We start from the raw sequence: 18,439 nt of genomic DNA on the forward strand, positions 1-18,439 counted from the left end.
TAAGCTCCACTGGGGCAGGGACTGATTGCTCAAATATTTTCTGTAAAGCGCTGCGGAATATGTGTGCGCTATATAAGAAACTGTTAATAAAGAAAAAAATTAATCCCCCCCCCCCCAGAAAAACATTGACCCTTTGGGTTGTAAATTGCAGTGAACCCCTGTCAGTTATTTTCTGCTGTAAATTCAGTTAATATAATGAATTATTTTTAAATACTGGATTCCAAAAGTTTACTGAAGTCCGAAAGTTTACACTCTTGGTATACAGAACATTTTTACATACTTGGGTACATACTCTGGATATGCGATATCATTACAAATTATATTGCTAAATCTATCGCTTGAACTCCAGGACAAAGGATATTATTAACAATGTCATTTAGTGATGTCACCTTATATGCAGTCTCTGATGATATAGTTCAGACGACCGGGGATATCGTTATTAACCCGCGGGGGCGCACAACGCTAACGATATATTTGGTACACAGTAGCAGATATGCATGATAATATTGTTAAAAATATTGTTTTTCATTTATCGCATAGTTTGTACCCAGCTTCAAAGATCGGGAGACAGTAAACTTTTGATGAACGCATTGTAGAACACACTGTAAATTTTCATTGCATGGTTTTCAGCAACGAGTTTTTAGTAATTAGCTGAGAGTGACACCTGTAGAACAGGGATGGGGATCCTTTGGTCCTCCAAATGTTGTTTAACTACACATCCCAGCATGCCCTGAAACATGTTTAGCATGGCCAAATAGCAAAAGTGTAGCAAGGCATGCTGGGATGGGCAGTTCAACAACAGCTGGAGGGCCGAAGGTTCCCAATCCTTGCTGTACAAGATGGGACACTGCAACTGAATTCTGGTGCAAACTGAGCAAGATAGCTCTCACCAGCAGAGACCTGTAGTAGACCGTCAATAAACCTATAAAGCATATAATACCCTATTTATGTAGCTTACTGTACCTGGCATGACTGCATCCTGCACGCAATGGGAAAATTAGCACATCCATAACCATGATTACGGACTTGCATGCATTTAGAACGTATTTTAACAGTTATGTGACCGGGATCTCCTATATATTTGGCTACATCTGTCACTCAAAGTGGGTGTCTGTGTCTATAACGCTCTGTTCCTGGACTTTCCTCTTAATGTGTGATTGCCTTCATCTGTGCTGAACACCTTTCTGAGAAATTAACCTGTTTAAAAAAGGTGATGGCAATCATACATTAAGGGGAAGTCTAGAAACAGAGCATTGGGTCATGTTGGGAGGTATGTGACAGAGAACCAGCCCAGTGAGCCCACAGACAGTGCCAGACACCCACTGGCCTTCCCATGTTGCCCAGCACTGCTACTCCACAGCCACCAGGTGAGCGCCCCCCTCCCGCGATTTGCGGCAAAACCTCCCCCCGCGCGCCCCTCCCGCGATTCGCGGCAAAAACACCCGCTCCCCCGCGACCCCCCCTCCCGCGATTCGCTGCAAAAAGAACCCCCCCACGACCCCTCCCGCAATTCGCGGCATAACCACCACCCCGCGACCCCCCCCCTCCCGCGAATCGCGGCAACCCCCCCCCCCCCCCGCAATTCGCAGCAGCCCCAGGATTAAATGGCACATGCAAAACACTGACATGGCTATGGTCGACAATGAAAAAGGTTGACATGAGTTTTTGAAGATTTATTTTTAATTTTTTTAATTTTTTCATTGTCATGTGTCGACATGGACACCAATGAAGTGGCACACTTATGTCAACATTTACATGTGTTGACCTTTCTGTGTTGATTTTTTCTTGTGGCGATTCGCGTCACGCCCCCCCCACCCCCCCCCCCACAACCCCCACTCCCGCGATTCACGGCACACACACACACACCTCCCCCGCGATTCTCGGCACCCCACCCCGTGACCCCCCCTCCCGTGATTCACGGCACCCCCCGTGACCCCCCACCTCCCGCAATTCGCGGCAACCCCCCACCGGAACCCCTGTGAACCCCGCCCTCCCGCGATTCGCGGCACCCACCCCCGCGACCCCCCCTCCCGCAATTCGCGGCACCCCCCCGTGATTCGCGGCAGCTCCAGAATTAAATTGCACATGGAAAACACTGACATGGCTATGGTCGACAATGAAAAAGGTTGACATGAGTTTTTGAAGTTTTTTTGTCATTTTTTTAATATTTTCATATTCATTCTCATGCGTCGACATGGACACCAATGAAGTGCCACACTTATGTCAACATTTACATGTGTTGACCTTTCTGTGTTGATTTTTTTCTTGTGGCGATTCGCGTCACACCCCCCGCAACCCCCCCTCCGGCAATTCGCGGCACCCCGGCACCCCCCCGCGACCCCCCCTTCCGCAATTCGCGGCAACCCCCCACCGGAACCCCCATGAACCCCGCTCTCCCGCGATTCGCGGCACCCACCCCCCGCAACCCCCCCCCCTCCCGCAAATCGCGGCACCCCCCGCGATTCGCGGCAGCCCCAGGATTAAATGGCACATGCAAAACACTGGCACGGCTATGGTCGACAATGAAAAAGGTTGACATGAGTTTTTGAAGATTTATTTCATTTTTTGAATGTTTTCATATTCATTGTCATGTGTCAACATGGACACCAATGAAGTGGCACACTTATGTCAACATTTACATGTGTTGACCTTTCTGTGTTGATTTTTTCTTGTGGCGATTTGCGTCACCCCCCCCCGCAACCCCCCCTCCCGCAATTCGCGGCACCCCCCACCTCCCGCAATTCGCGGCAACCCCCCACCGGAACCCCTGTGAACCCCGCCCTCCCGCGATTCGCGGCACCCAACCCCGCGACCCCCCCCTCCCGCAATTCGCGGCACCCCCCGTGATTCGCGGCAGCTCCAGAATTAAATTGCACATGGAAAACACTGACATGGCTATGGTCGACAATGAAAAAAGGTTGACATGAGTTTTTGAAGTTTTTTTTTCATTTTTTGAATATTTTCATATTCATTCTCATGTGTCGACATGGACACCAATGAAGTGCCACATTTATGTCAACATTTACATGTGTTGACCTTTCTGTGTTGATTTTTTTCTTGTGGCGATTTGCGTCACACCCCCCCCACCCCCCCCCCACAACCCCCACTCCCGCGATTCACGGCACACACACACACACCTCCTCCGCGATTCTCGGCACCCCACCCCGTCACCCCCCCTCCCGTGATTCTCGGCACACCCCCGCGACCCCCCCTCCCATGATTCGCCGCAACCCCCGCCCCGTAATTCCCCCTCCCCGCGATTTGCGGCACCCACCCCCGCGACCCCCCCCCTCCCGCAATTCGCGGTACCCCCCCGCGATTCGCGGCAGCTCCAGAATTAAATTGCACATGGAAAACACTGACATGGCTATGGTCGACAATGAAAAAGGTTGACATGAGTTTTGAAGTTTTTTTTTCATTTTTTGAATGTTTTCATATTCATTCTCATGTGTCGACATGGACACCAATGAAGTGCCACACTTATGTCAACATTTACATGTGTTGACCTTTCTGTGTTGATTTTTTCTTGTGGCGATTCGCGTCATACCCCCCCACCCCCCGCAACCCCCACTCCCGCGATTCACGGCACACACCCCCCCCCCCCGCGATTCTGGGCACCCCACCCCGCGACCCCCCCTCCCGTGATTCACGGCACACCCCCCGCGACCCCCTACCATGATTCGCCGCAACCCCCGCCCCCGTAACCCCCCTCCCGCGATTTGCGGCAACCCACCCCGCGACCCCCCTCCCACGATTCTCTGCAATCCCTCCCTCCCGCGATTCGCAGCATCCACCCCCCCACAATCCCCCCTCCTGCAATTCGCGGCACCCCCTGCGACCCCCCCTCCTGCAATTCGCGGCACCCTCCGCGACCCCCTCCCGCGATTCGCGGACACCTAAGTTGCAATACAGGGCATCTTTCATACAATTCTAACCATATTTCTCATATACAAACGTTCACAAATTAAGGGGGCGCAGCCCCTTACGACGGTGTGAAGAGCGCCCGTAGGGCGCGATGAATCACCTAGTGTATTAATATACATCGCCGCCCTTTGCCTGCCAGCCGCCGCGATGCTACCGCATATGTACTAACATATGCGGCTAGCATCGGGTTGCGGTGACGGAGACCCCCGCGATACCTGTAATGTGGTGTGCGGGGGTCTCCGTCACATCCCGGCGGCTGTCAGTGTCCCCCTGCGTCTCCTCCTCCCCCCTGCAGCCGAATGTCCTCCCGGCTGTGACACCTGCTGAGGGAGGAGGAGATCGATGGAGTACGGGAGGGGGGGGTTGCGCGGGCGGCGATAGAAGCAGATGGGCAGAGACGGGGCAGAATGGGTAATGGTACATAGGAAAATGCGGTAAAACCCCCGTTTTACCGCATTTTCCCTTTAGTACATCCCGCCCATAAAGAGAGATGGGGAGGGTAATTTTCAGGCAGAGATCAGTAAGGGTGTGATTTCCACACAATTGCGGATCAGGACGCCCGCAGAAAACGCACATATACGGTATGCTGCTTATGCGCTGCATTGTTTGCACCCTGCTACTGGGCACATTCTGCGGATGATGCTGCCTTGCCATAAACTAGGCGCTAACACCGATGGGAAGGAACCGGATGTGTGCCCCTCTGCATATGTGCAGGAATACGCTATTTATCTGTATATGTTTTCAAAGTAATTTGCACCCTTTTTTACCAGTAATTCTGCATCCAAAAAGAACCCCTAAGATTACTAAAACATATCGCAAGTCTTATTTCTCTCTCAATTGTTTAAATGAAACTTTTTTTTCAATATCTATTAAACATCTGAGTCAACTGCACTAATCCGGTGTTATCAGAAGGATCATTTTGCAGCCCACTTTCCTATAAGACTTGTATATTTCCGTTACCCACATTCTGCTTACAGAACATACATCAGGGTGACAGACTTAGACAGGGAATTTAGGGACATTACAGTATGGATGGTGTAATGGTTAATATTACTGCCTCACAGCTCTGAGGTCATGGGTTCGATTCCCACCATGGCCCTAACTGTGCAGAGTTTGTATATTCTCCCCGTGCTTGCGTGGGTTTCCTCCAGGTACTCTGGTTTCCTCCCACAATCCAAAAATATACTGGTAGGCTAATTGGCTCCCAACAAAATGAACCCTAGAATGTCTGTATGTGGGTGTACTTGTGGTAGGGAATATAGATTGTAAGCTTCCCAAAATTGTACTTATATGATTACCGTGCTATTGGTTACAAGCACATTTATGATCATTTATTCTTTTTACCATAGTAATCCAATGATTTTCATTAGATTATATACATTTGGTAGTCTGCAGCTGTAGTTGTTGGCTTTGGGTTTAAGTAAATCTGGGATAGGCACTGGGTCCAGACACTTGCAGCATTCCACCCCTGGACTCTAATGCCGATGAGGATTTGGAAAGCTGCATTTCTGCAATAAATATTTCTATCAGTAATTGGGGAATATGAAATTGAAAAATAAATGAAGATCTTAAGATAAGTACACACTATATAATTATTGGGTCAATTTGCCAATTATTGGGTAATCAGCCTGATTTACTGTACAGTGCGTATGAACAATCATTTGGGCGTTTCGTCAATAAATTTAAAAAACTTGACCGTAAAAATGCACCTGTAATTGTCCAAACACCTGGTCAAGACTGGACATCTCGACGACCAATGTCCCGCTATCAATTCTGACCATACAGTATGTGAAGGTATAAAAATTGGGCAGTTATTGTGAAACCCCAATTTTTTTCCCCATGGCCGAATAATCGTGAAATCTGCAAATTTTTCATTTATAACGAAAAGTTTATACCACAGATATCGAGACCTTCCTCTAGCCAATCAATTGGCGGTCAAAAAAAAAATGAGCCAATGTGTACCTAGCATTATGTACAGGAACTCTGCACCGCCACCTACAGAGTCTTTTTTTGCAGTTCATTTCCACCCTCGTTAATCCTCTATTCTCATTCAAACACTTTTTTCTGTGTTTTGTACAGAGACTTCTGTGCTGAGATCTGTATATGCTACAGATGAAGTGAATGAGGAGGATTCAGAACGCAGAATGGAAATGATAGTGACATGAGGGTAACACTTTAGGACAATAGTGGTCATCTCACAGCAGATGGTTTGCAACCCCGTCTGTTTCCCCTGTGTGTGTGTGTAAGCTGGCTCCACATCTATAGACAGGATGGTACAAGGGGTGTGACCAGGGCCGGCTCTACCACTAGGCAGCTTTAGGCATCTGCCTAGGGCGCCGTGATCTAGGGGGCGCCACCAAGTCTACAAATCAAGAAATCAAGGATGTCTATGAGGATCCTTGTTGTACTTAATGCAGGTGGCGGCCGTGGAACTTCTAAGACCTCACCTCAATACTTTCCCTTGAGACATACTTCCTACATTGCTGCCCCCTCCTCCTTGTACTCTTTTGTGGGTGGCAAAGGGGAGGGTGCAGAGGACCTCCAGGAAAAGCAGGGGTCTTGGCCACCTTCCGGGGGGGGGGGGGGAGTAGGTTGTAGTTTTGCCTAGGGTGCTGAGAAGCCTTGCACCGGCCCTGGGTGTGACGGGTGGAGCTCAGACAGTATGTGCATTGCTTTATATGTCCTGAAGATGGACTAAGCTCAGCTCTCACAGGCTTCTGTCTGACAATACTACTGTAAGTACCATTTCTGATCTCACCGGGGCAGAGTGAGGGCAGCAGCAGGGAAACTGATGTGATCATGGTTGGGCTGATTAGCAGCACCTGTGCTCTCCTGATATAAGTGTTTCCAGGGCAGAGGGTCAGTGCTCCTGATGGTGGAACAGCTGGCCAAGTGATAGGCCGGGGGTGTGGGCTACAGAGCTTTCCGAAGTGTTTCTACTATGCTGTGACACCTGTATGCTGCAATGCTGCCACCATACTTGTTTATGCTGTTTATCTGGTATGTTGTTTGACTGCTACAAAATAAAGACTGGGGGGTATTCAATGACTGTCGTGCTCCCGCAGCCATCTGAATTACCCCCATTGACTGTCAACCTAGAAACTGTGGACCGCGTTATCCATAACCATAAAGCAGTGTAAATACATGTATCCTAGAAGATAGTTACATAGTTGTGAAGAATCTTTATGACTCTATAACCGTCCGATAATCTAATATTATTAATGCAAAATGTAAAAAAGGTCTTTTGTAATAAAGAAGTTGGAGATTCCGCCTGGGAGACGTTTCTAGATCCATACAACCGATAACATCAATACACTGTAGCACATTCACATTTGATCCCGGCACATTGCAGTCCACGGTGAAACGGTTAATAGGATTCCGCGTCGGTTATTGAGCCTGGCCACAGGATCAGCTGTTGGGAAGCTCTTGGCATACGGTCACTGACTGGAACAGGGCGCTTCTGGCTAGGATGGGCATCGCTGGAAGGCGTCATGTGGGCAGACGGCTGAATCAGACCTGCTGATCAGGAAATGAGAGTATTTTATGTTGTGTGATCGCCATACATTCCTAATGAATCATATGCTGGAAACCAGGCGGCAGACCAGCACATTATACTTATTATTGATGTTGGGTTTATAATAACAGTCCAAGCACCAGAATCCTCTGCTCTCTCTGCAGCGTCAGACATTTCGTGGTACAGCATCTGGCACAGGTTTGCTGCCTGGTAAAAAAAAAAAAGCATACCTTTGAACTTTGCCTATTTCAGCAGGACAGTCTCGCTATCCAGACGCTGTCCCTCTGCAGACTCCCCTCTGCCCTATTTGGTAGGGCTGAGAACATAGAGCCAAATTCCCCCCAGCGAAACGCGCGTTTTTTTTTCATGGCCAAATGCGAAAGAAGGCAAATGTTTTGCAGAACTTCTTGGACTATTCCTAGTCTTCATTCTAGCACCCTGCTCCTTGGAAAAAACCTTGCAGTTCCTCCTTCCTGCCTGGGGTGTCACTCTCTGCTGTGGTGTTTCTACAACAGTCTGGTTGGTATCTCAGCATTGACTGTTCTTGAAGAACTACAGCAGACAGTGACATCCCAGGCAGGAAGGAGGAACTGCAAGGTTTTCCAAGGAGCAGGGTGCTAGAATGAACACCTGTATTCCTGTGACCTCACACTGGAACAGGCTCCTGGCCACAGGCTTTTAATAAACATACTGGGGCAGATGTATCTGCCCCTAACGGGTGCCACTTATCCTGCATAATGTGGAAAAGTGGGCCCCCATAGTGACTGGATGTATTAACCCTCCCCCAGCGCCAGTAAGGAGAGCTGTTAAGCCACCATTAACAGCTCTGCCAGCATTAACAGCTCTCCTGATCGGTGCCCCCGTCGTCCCTGTGCATGCACAAACCTACTTTCCCCCGGCCGGCTGTAATAGGCATGTGCGAGATCTCACTATTACCGTGAGATCTCCAGCGCAGCCTGGAGCCAGCAGCAGGGCTAGCGTTGTCCCTGCAGTGGGGATAGGACAATGCTATCCCTGAGCTGGCGTTGGGGCTGGGGCAATTTAACACCTAGGTGGCTGTTAATACATCCCTCGGATGCTAATTACTTGGGGGGATTGCAGGGGACAGCCCAGCTGAGTGTTAATCGGCAAGCTGTCCCTAGTGCACATTAGGTGCGCTGTTCATACATCAGGAAAAACGTAATCCCCCCCCCAGTTAACCAGCGCTAAGTGCAGAAATGCACTTAACGCTGGTTAATACATCTGCCCCAATATGCCTCTTGCAATTGTTGACGCACTTCCCTGTGAAATGCGTCAGAATGGTCCTGGCATCTATACTGTTCAGCTGTATACTGTACCGCTGTTCATCGCAGCATTATACAGATGGGTCTAAGTCCCTAGAATGCAGTTTGCATCAATATGACGTTATTTTGGGCCTTATTCTGGTCGATTTTCCGAATTCTTTCGGATGGCGTTTTTTTTAGCCGTCTGCGCATGCGTGGGCAACGCTATGCGCATGTGCCACGCAAGGTCTCTTGGTACTTGTTCTTACTAATACCGTACAGAAAAGTGCACCGCATTCACTCGGGACATATGGGCGTATTATGGGCGTCATTCGGAAGTACACAGGGGCGTAGTTTCAAAGTGGGCTAAACTGGGCGTTAACATGGGCGTACACGAGGGAGTGCACTAATTCTGGTACGCGTACATTCGGACTGAACACCGACTGCAAACGAACCAAAAGGCAAGAAATATGTCCATAAGCAAGTATTTCTTTGCGGACACCACTCGGTCATGCGCTAGGCATTCGGATCGCCCAATTAGTACTCCCGCACCTGAACCAATGTCACCTGAACACAATACAATCCACTCCTCTACTCATTACTCATTAATTACACTCTTTTCATTGCTTCAATTGGAAACCTTGCAGCTTAAATGGACCATTACAAAACACACAAAGCTATGCTGTGTCATGTGACCGATTTATGAGTTCAGATAATAGTCGTGAGTTTTGCGTTAATACACCGCATCGGTGCGTACGGGCAGGTTCCCGTTCGTTCTGCCGCTGTAACACCGTGCAGAATATGTGTGTGTCCACCGCACACGCAAGGTTTGGATGTCGTCCGTAAACACGCCCTCTTCTTAAAGTGTGAGTCCATCCGAATGCGGAGGACCGGTGGTCGTTTCTTCGTACGATGTCCGCACAGCGTGGCGTGCGGTCCGCTCCGAAATAATTCGGAAATTTACGCACCAACCAGAATAACCTCCTTTGTGAGGAGAGCTCCCGCACCAGCTTTAATAGACAATTATTGGACTTTCCTTACTTCAATGGCTTTGTTCATATGGGATTAATACCCTTTGTTTTAGGTTCCTGGAGGTGCTACCCTAAACTTTTTAGTAAGATCCACAACCACACAAGAAAAGAAAAGTATAGTAGGGTGCACCTACTATACTTTTCTGGTTGTGCATCGATATACCACCTGTTCTCTACCCTGATTCTACCCTAAAATAAATAGTCAATTATGGGGAAGATGCAATTGTACTTCATGCAGGCCCTATGTGTGTGCACTGTTTCTGAACATGTGCAGTGCAAATTCACAAAAACAACTGCACCAAGCACTACACTCTTAGACGGTGATTCAGGTTGGTTTGTAAAAGCAAACTCCTTCTTTAATGGACAAAAACCATGCTGCACTGCATGTGGGGTAGATGTTATAGAGTTACATTTGGTTGAGTTACTTTGTTTCTGTGCAGGGTAAATACTGGCTGCTTTATTCTAATGGTGTGTAAACACAGTGCGAGTACCGTGCGATGCGATCCCGACGCGATCAGATACATGCACAGCAATGCATGCGATCTGCATACAACTTTCACCATATATTGCAGATCTGCAGCCAAGACTTTCTGCTTGCGATACGTGAACGCGCATCGGGATCGCAAGGGTTAAAAACCCATGCAATCGGCATGCGATCCCGATGAGATTTTACTACGTAGTCAAAATCTCATGCTGATTGTACCCGTGTGTACACAGCATTACACGGCAATTTAGATTTCAGTTTGAACACACCCCACCCAAATGTAACTCTCTCTGCACATGTTACATCTGCCCCGCCTGCAGTGCAGCATGGTTTTGTCCGTTAGAGAGATTTTGCTTTTGCAAGCCAATCTGAATTAGGCCCAATATGTTGCCTATTTCACAACAATATTATGTATCCTTAAAAACAAAAATTGCATTTGCACCTATACCAATTAGCATGCAACCTATCACCCCTTAGTGCACAGTTCTTCAACCTGCGCCCCTCCAGATGTTGTGGAACTACATGTCCCAGCATGCCCTGACAGTTTTTGGCATTCTCTTATAGGAAAAAATGTGGCAATGCATGTTGGAATATGTAGTTTCACAACATCTGGAGGGCCACAGGTTGAAGACCCATGCTTAGTGCTTGGTTTGTAGAAAACGACCCCAAACCATGGGTCCGACTGGAAACGAGTTTAGTCTATCCTCTCCTTGGGCGACGTCCTCTGGCTCCCGGAATCAGAGGGCCATCACTTTATAACTCAATCGGTGGTGGTCCACTCGGCATGTAGGGCATGGCTGGATCTAGCGGCTAAAATAGTTAAACCCCCTTTCCATCCCTCAACCTGTCGATGACTGGTTTAGCGTCCCTGATCCCGGACTTGAACTTAGACTCCTGGGTATCTGGTGGTTTAGCATCCCTTAATGGAGCTACTGAAGATGGCTGCCTCTTGCCGTTTAACCAACTTCAATCCCACTTCTCCTTACCTCATAGGGATTTCTATAAATTTTTACAAATCCGCCACTGGCTATTGTAACACAACCCCCTCATAAAATTGTCGCAATCCCAAATTACCTACGTGACTTACTTTATAGGGCAGATAATAAAGGCGGTTTCAGTAAATGGCATAACTCCAATGTAGACCTATATCCTCCCCAGAAATTGAATGCCTTGGTAAGGTGAGCAAACAATCTCTCCTGCTCGATAACAGATGAAGAATGGCAGGGGGAATTTTATACATGCTTTCAAGTATCCAGATGTATATCGCATGTGGAGTATTTTTTTAAATTGCTCCACCATCTATATATTACCCCTGCCAGGCTACACTCTATCTGGCCATCTTATTCAAATACATGCTGGCGCAATTGTGGTGGCGTTGGTAGATTGTACCATACCTTCTGGTCCTCCCCTCATGCCCCTGTGGTCAGTAGTTTTCAACCTTATATCCGAGGTCCTAGGCTATCGTGTACTCCCTCTACCTAAACTCGCTCTTCAGCATATTTACTAAGGCGCTCTTTCCCCGGGTGATAAGTATGTAATGGGCCATATACTGGTATCGACTAGGTTATTGATTGCACAACCTTGGCGTTCCTCGCAAGTCCCTATCCTGCCAGAGGTCGAACATGCAGTACATTCTCATAATGAATATGAAACGGCGGGCCTACTCTTCTCCGGTGGCCCACCCAACAATGCCCTTCGATGGTACCCATGGAATGCATATAGATCTCTTCACCCACTGAGATAGACAAATTGGCCTATCAGTCTTAGGGTAACTCCCCTGAAACGAGCACCTAGATAACATATGAGCCTTCAAGTTGTTATCAAACTATATTGTTATTACTCCTTTTTCCATATATCAGGCATATGTACAGTATGTGATCGTTTGCATAGGTTTACTTCTACTCAACGTTATGTAGCATTTCCTTTCTGTATTTCCTTCTTGTCTAACAACACTGTATTGTAACTTTGTGATTATGTCCTCCCCCCTAATGCCCCACCACCCATTTTTTATTTCTGTACCCACTCCTCCCTATATATACTATGAAACATTAATAAAATCTCAATTTTGAAAAAAAAAATTGCATATACAGGTTGAGTATCCCGTATCCAAAATGCTCGGGACCAGGAGAATTTTGGATAACGGATTATTCCGTATTTCGGAATATTTTAATATTTCAATGATGTATTTTGAAGTATCTTGCATTTATGCTGTATAAACACATAATATACACACAAATATATTTTATTACCACATAAAATACACACAAACATATTTTAATTGTTCAAAAAACAAGGTTTTAAAATGTAAAACAAAATGTGTGTACTATCTCAGCACTGAATTTGAATGCCAAGCAATCATTGTCTTGCACATATATAGTGCCAGTTACATATCATGTCCCCAGTGATGCTGTTACATATGTCCCCAGTGAGTTTTTAGCAAAAAAAAAAAAATTTTTCACTTTCTGGAATGTCCGTATTTCGGAATAATTCGGATAACGGATATTCGGATACGGGATACTCGACCTGTATATTAAAAGCTTACAATTACTGTAGTAATATAATTAAAATGATATAACACATTATAAAATACATATTGTTCCTATAATTCCTCAGGCCCTTCTGGATCTTATCACCCCCATCCCTTGTTTTCCTGAGAACAGTCCCCTTTGGGGTCACTGATTGGAAAGTGATGATTTTTAGTCCCAGACTCCAGGATGGGACTATTCCCAGTGAAGACATTGCTTGTTCCATAAATCACACAGCTTGGAGTGGTTCTCATCACGGAGGATTCCTATCTATGATCTAAACATGATTGTGAATATTTTCTCAAGCTCAGAAAGTTGTTTTTTTATAGCCGTTAATGGTTTCCGTGCGCCGGGAATCATCAAATTGTATTTTTGTTTAGTTTTGTTTATTGCCTGGTTCTTAAAAATAGTTGTTTATTGACCTTGGCCTCTAGCAGGACAGAAGAACCCAGAAGACTTGAATTAGTGGATGAGTATTTTGAGGGACAGTTCAAGTCAACATCATGGTCTCTGCTTTGCTTTCACAGTCCAAGTCCCACAAACCAATTGGCTCCTGTCATTTTTCTAACACAGCATGTAACATGGCAGTTAGAAGCTGATTGGCTGGTACTTTATCTCTCTCCAAGGGCAAAATGTACTAAGCCTTGAAATGTGATAAAATGGAGAGTGATAAACCACCACCAATCGGCACCCAACTGTCATTTTCAAATTCATCATGTGATGTGACAGTTAGGGGCTGTCTGGCTGGTAGTTTTTCGCTCTACATTATATCATTTTTCAAGCTTAGTACAACTGGCCCCAAGGCTTCGTAAATCCACCCCTGCGACCAGTGGCGGTTCTAGAGGCTGGGCTGCCGCACAGTTCACAATTCAAATGGGGGGAGCCCCGTCCACTGCTGGTGAGTCAGTTTGGAATGGCAGTTGGTGGCAGTGGTTGTGGCTCCCCTATTTGAATTTTGAACTGTGCTGCACAGTTTTATAAGCTCACTCTATGCCCACTTGTATAGTAAACTATGAAAAAACAAGTTTTTTGGGGAAAAAAACTTGAAAAACCTCATGTTGACATTTTTCATGTCGACCTTTTCCAAGCCGGCCTATTGTGTGTGTTGTCCTTTTGACCATGCCGACCTATTTGCATGTTGACTAATAGAGGTCGAACTACTGACTGTCCACCTGGCGCCGCATCCCGTCCCTGTGTGCTTGTCTGTATGTAGGCTTTGTACTGCCCATTGTTCTGCACTGTATATATGCTGTGTGCTTGTCTGTATGTAGGCTTTGTACTGCCCATTGTTCTGCACTGTATATATGCTGTGTGCTTGTCTGTATGTAGGCTTTGTACTGCCCATTGTTCTGCACTGTATATATGCTGTGTGCATGTCTGTATGTAGGCTTTGTACTGCCCATTGTTCTGCACTGTATATATGCTGTGTGCTTGTCTGTATGTAGGCTTTGTACTGTCCATCGTTCTGCACTGTATATATGCTGTGTGCTTGTCTGTATGTAGGCTTTGTACTGCCCATTGTTCTGCACTGTATATATGCTGTGTGCTTGTCTGTATGTAGGCTTTGTACTGCCCATCGTTCTGCACTGTATATATGCTGTGTGCTTGTCTGTATGTAGGCTTTCTACTGCCCACTGTTCTGCACTGTATATATGCTGTGTGCTTGTCTGTATGAAGGCTTTCTACTGCCCACTGTTCTGCACTGTATATATGCTGTGTGCTTGTCTGTATATAGGCTTTGTACTGCCCATTGTTCTGCACTGTATATATGCTGTGTGCTTGTCTGTATGTAGGCATTGTACTGCCCATTGTTCTGCACTGTATATATGCTGTGTGCTTGTCTGTATGTAGGCTTTCTACTGCCCATTGTTCTGCACTGTATATATGCTGTGTGCTTGTCTGTATGTAGGCATTGTACTGCCCATTGTTCTGCACTGTATATATGCTGTGTGCTTGTCTATATGTAGGCTTTGTACTGCCCACTGTTCTGCACTGTATATATGCTGTGTGCTTGTCTGTATGTAGGCTTTATACTGCCCATTGTTCTACACTGTATATATGCTGTGTGCTTGTCTGTATGTAGGCTTTGTACTTCCCCACTGTTCTCCACTGTATATATGCTGTGTGCTTGTCTGTATGTAGGCTTTGTACTGCCCATCGTTCTACACTGTATATATGCTGTGTGCTTGTCTGTATGTAGGCTTTGTACTGCCCATCGTTCTACACTGTATATATGCTGTGTGCTTGTCTGTATGTAGGCGTTGTACTGCCCATCGTTCTGCACTGTGTATATGCTGTGTGCTTGTCTGTATGTAGGCTTTGTACTGCCCATTGTTCTGCACTGTATATATGCTGTGTGCTTGTCTGTATGTATGTAGGCTTTGTACTGCCCACTGTTCTGCACTGTATATATGCTGTGTGCTTGTCTGTATGTAGGCTTTGTACTGCCCATCGTTCTACACTGTATATATGCTGTGTGCTTGTCTGTATGTAGGCTTTGTACTGCCCATTGTTCTGCACTGTATATATGCTGTGTGCTTGTCTGTATGTAGGCGTTGTACTGCCCATCGTTTTACACTGTATATATGCTGTGTGCTTGTCTGTATGTAGGCTTTGTACTGCCCATTGTTCTGCACTGTATATATGCTGTGTGCTTGTCTGTATGTAGGCTTTGTACTGCCCATTGTTCTGCACTGTATATATGCTGTGTGCTTGTCTGTATGTAGGCTTTGTACTGCCCACTGTTCTGCACTGTATATATGCTGTGTGCTGTATTGGTTTTCATGTTAACTCTTGCATGGTCCTGCAAGAAATAAAACAAACATTATTAGGATGATTATGATGATGATTAATAATAATAATAATAATAATAATAGAATAGAATAAACTTTATTGGCCATGTATGCTTGCGCACACTAGGAATTTTTTGTGGATTACAGTGCAGCATCAAGCAGGGATGAAAAGGGGGGAGGGAGACATTACATATATTACATAAAGACATTACAAGCATTTAATTTCTAGCTACGACTATGGTGGTCAGGTCGCCAAGTAGGGACACGTTGTTTGGCTGTAGATATTGGGATTGCATTCGCTTTGATTGGATTGTTCAGGTGATGGACGGCTAATGGAAAGAAGCTTCTTGCATAATATTAAGAAGAATAAACTGAGAACATTAATAGTTATATCCAATGGAACATCACACAATGGGGTTTATTCTAGTTCATTCTTTCTGACAAAATCCTTCTTAGATGGACAAAACCATGTGCACTGCAGGGGGGCAGATGTAACATGTGCAGATAGAATTAGATTTGGGTGAGTTATTTTGTTTCTGTGCAGGGAAAATACTGACTGCTTTATTTTTACACTGCAATATAGATCTCACTTTGAAGAAAAACCCCACCCAAATCTAATTCTCTCTGCACAAGTTACATCTACCCCACCCGCAGTGCACATGGTTTTGTCCATCTAAGAAGGATTTTGTCAGAAAGAATGAACTAGAATAACCCCCAATGTTCCTGTTACACTGATTTTCTGTGTCAAAGTTGAATATTTTATTGTGAGACCAGAACCCAACTCCCAAAAGGCTGCAGCATCAGCCCCCTGCATCCTTCCCCCCCCCCCAACCCCAAATCCGACCCCGCCGTGGGTTGCAGCACATTCATCTCTCAAAATATCTTTTGTCATTTCAACATTGAGAACAACAATTTTCCCATTTAAGCTGATATTGGTCTAGCAGAGCCCACACATTAGGCAATGTTACAGTGTAACAATATACACAAGTGATGATCTACGTATTAACTACTGTATCGCTATAATAATGATGTCATCACTTGTGTATTATATGGAGTAACTCTTGTATTAGCATGCGATATATCATCATGGATAATAAGACCCTTATGTGTGCTCCATATGGATCAGACCACGATTGTAGTGCTTATTAATCCTGCCCCCTGGCCCTTCAGTGCTTGGCATTCAGTTTGCCACTTGTCCATCAGGTAACGGTCCTGGAGGGGCATGTCCGCTCTCAGAGTATCATTCTCTAAGCCGTACCCTGACACAAGGCTCCTGTCTCTGGTACAATAAGGCTATTGAGGGCAGACGTGATGTTCCCTGTGCTTGCTGGAGAGAGGATGCTGCCGCTTATTGGGAATAATAGTGACTTGTGTTCTTTCTTTGTGTCCCACAGCTCCAGTCCGTGCAGCACACAGGTCCGCTGCTCCCGGGGATGCTGTAAGGAGCCGCAGTCATACAATCCCTCTGTTTCTTCTTAGTGAGAAGGTAAGGTACGCCTGGTGTGGCTCTTATCTAGGACTACTGTGTATATACTGTATAGAACTAATGGGGCTGATTCGGAGAAATGTGGGCGCATCCCATGTGTACCTGCAATCTGCGCATAGAAAGCAACCGCAGACCGTCCATACCCTGTGCCATGCATGGGCATACGGACGGAGATTGCAAGTGCGTTTGGGTTGACTGCCAGTTGGCGCTGGGCCAGATGTACTAAGTTTGAAAAGTGATAAAGTGGAGAGTGATAAACTGCTAACCAACCAGCTCCTAACTGTCATTGTCGATGACATGTCCGTTAGGAGTAGATTGGCTGGTGCTTTATCTCTCTCCACTTTTCACTTTTTAAGGCTTATAGCATCTAGGGTCAAATGTATTAAGCCTTATGAACTGATAAAGTGGAGAGTTATCAAGTTCTAGCCAATCCACTCCTAACTGCCATGTTACAGGCTGTGTTTGAGAAATGACAGCAAAGAGCTGGTTGGCTGGTACTTGATCACTCTTTATCCACTTTATCACTTGTTACGGCTTAATACGTTTGGCCCCTGGCCCTTTACATGTCATGGGCATTTCTGGGCAGCACCTATGTGATGGCATGTAAGCATACCTCCCAACATGACCCTCTCCAGGAGGGACTCATTGATCTACTCCTGCACTTCCATCTTAATGTATGATTGTCATCACCTGTGTTGAAGCACCTTTCTTAGCAATTTACCTGTTCAACAAAGATGAAGGTAATCATGCATTTAGAGGGAAATCCAGGAGCAGAGCATTGTGTCCCTCCTGGAGAGCGTCATGTTGGGAGGTATGTCTAAGTCACCCATCTGTGGGTGTGGCAGCAGAATTCTGTGCTAATTTAAACTAGAGATGTGCAGGCTCTGATTTACTCTGATTTCAAAGCAGGATCTTATTGGCTATCAACTGTCAACAACTGTCATGTGATTTGGGATAGCCAATAAGATCCTGCTTTGAAATCAGAGTCAATCAGAACCTGCACATCTCTAGTTTAAACTTTGCATGGCGCCGGCAGAAACAGAGCACCTATTGCGGATGGATCTTTAACACCCAACATGGGTGCGGGGGAGAAATCATTTGATGTTCGAATCAAATGATTTCTTCAGCGCTCGCCGATCTGAGACACCTCTATGGCATCTCAGGCCTGAGGGTGCCCTGATTTCCACTGCCCGCCCCCTGCACTCGCGTCATCGGGGAATTGCCATGGGAACGCACATGAAACGCTGGGTGTTCCTATAGGCAGGGCTGTAAGTATGGCGGTACGGGGTGGTACGGCGTACCGGTAAAACATATTGTGCCGGTACCCCGTACCGCCATAACAAATGCCCTGGAAAGTGTCTAATGCGCATGCGTGCATATCTAAGTGGCGGGGGGCGTGGCCTCCGCCGCCCCGCCACAGC

General features: G+C 46.3%; 1 protein-coding gene across 3 annotated transcripts in view; it reads left to right on the forward strand.

The window, feature by feature from the left end:
- LOC146080039 (gap junction gamma-1 protein-like) overlaps positions 1 to 18,439 on the forward strand; it is a 111,425-nt gene that overhangs the window by 10,120 nt on the left and 82,866 nt on the right. For all 3 annotated transcript variants that reach the window (XM_083186848.1, XM_083186849.1, XM_083186846.1), the window contains exon 2: positions 16,927 to 17,018. The gene's annotated coding sequence lies outside the window, so the exon portion shown is untranslated. The remainder of the gene's footprint in view (positions 1 to 16,926; positions 17,019 to 18,439) is intronic.

The sequence above is a fragment of the Crinia signifera genome, chromosome 5, assembly GCF_055691185.1.
Source record: "Crinia signifera chromosome 5, ASM5569118v1, whole genome shotgun sequence".
In the NCBI taxonomy this organism is placed as follows: Eukaryota; Metazoa; Chordata; class Amphibia; order Anura; family Myobatrachidae; genus Crinia; species Crinia signifera.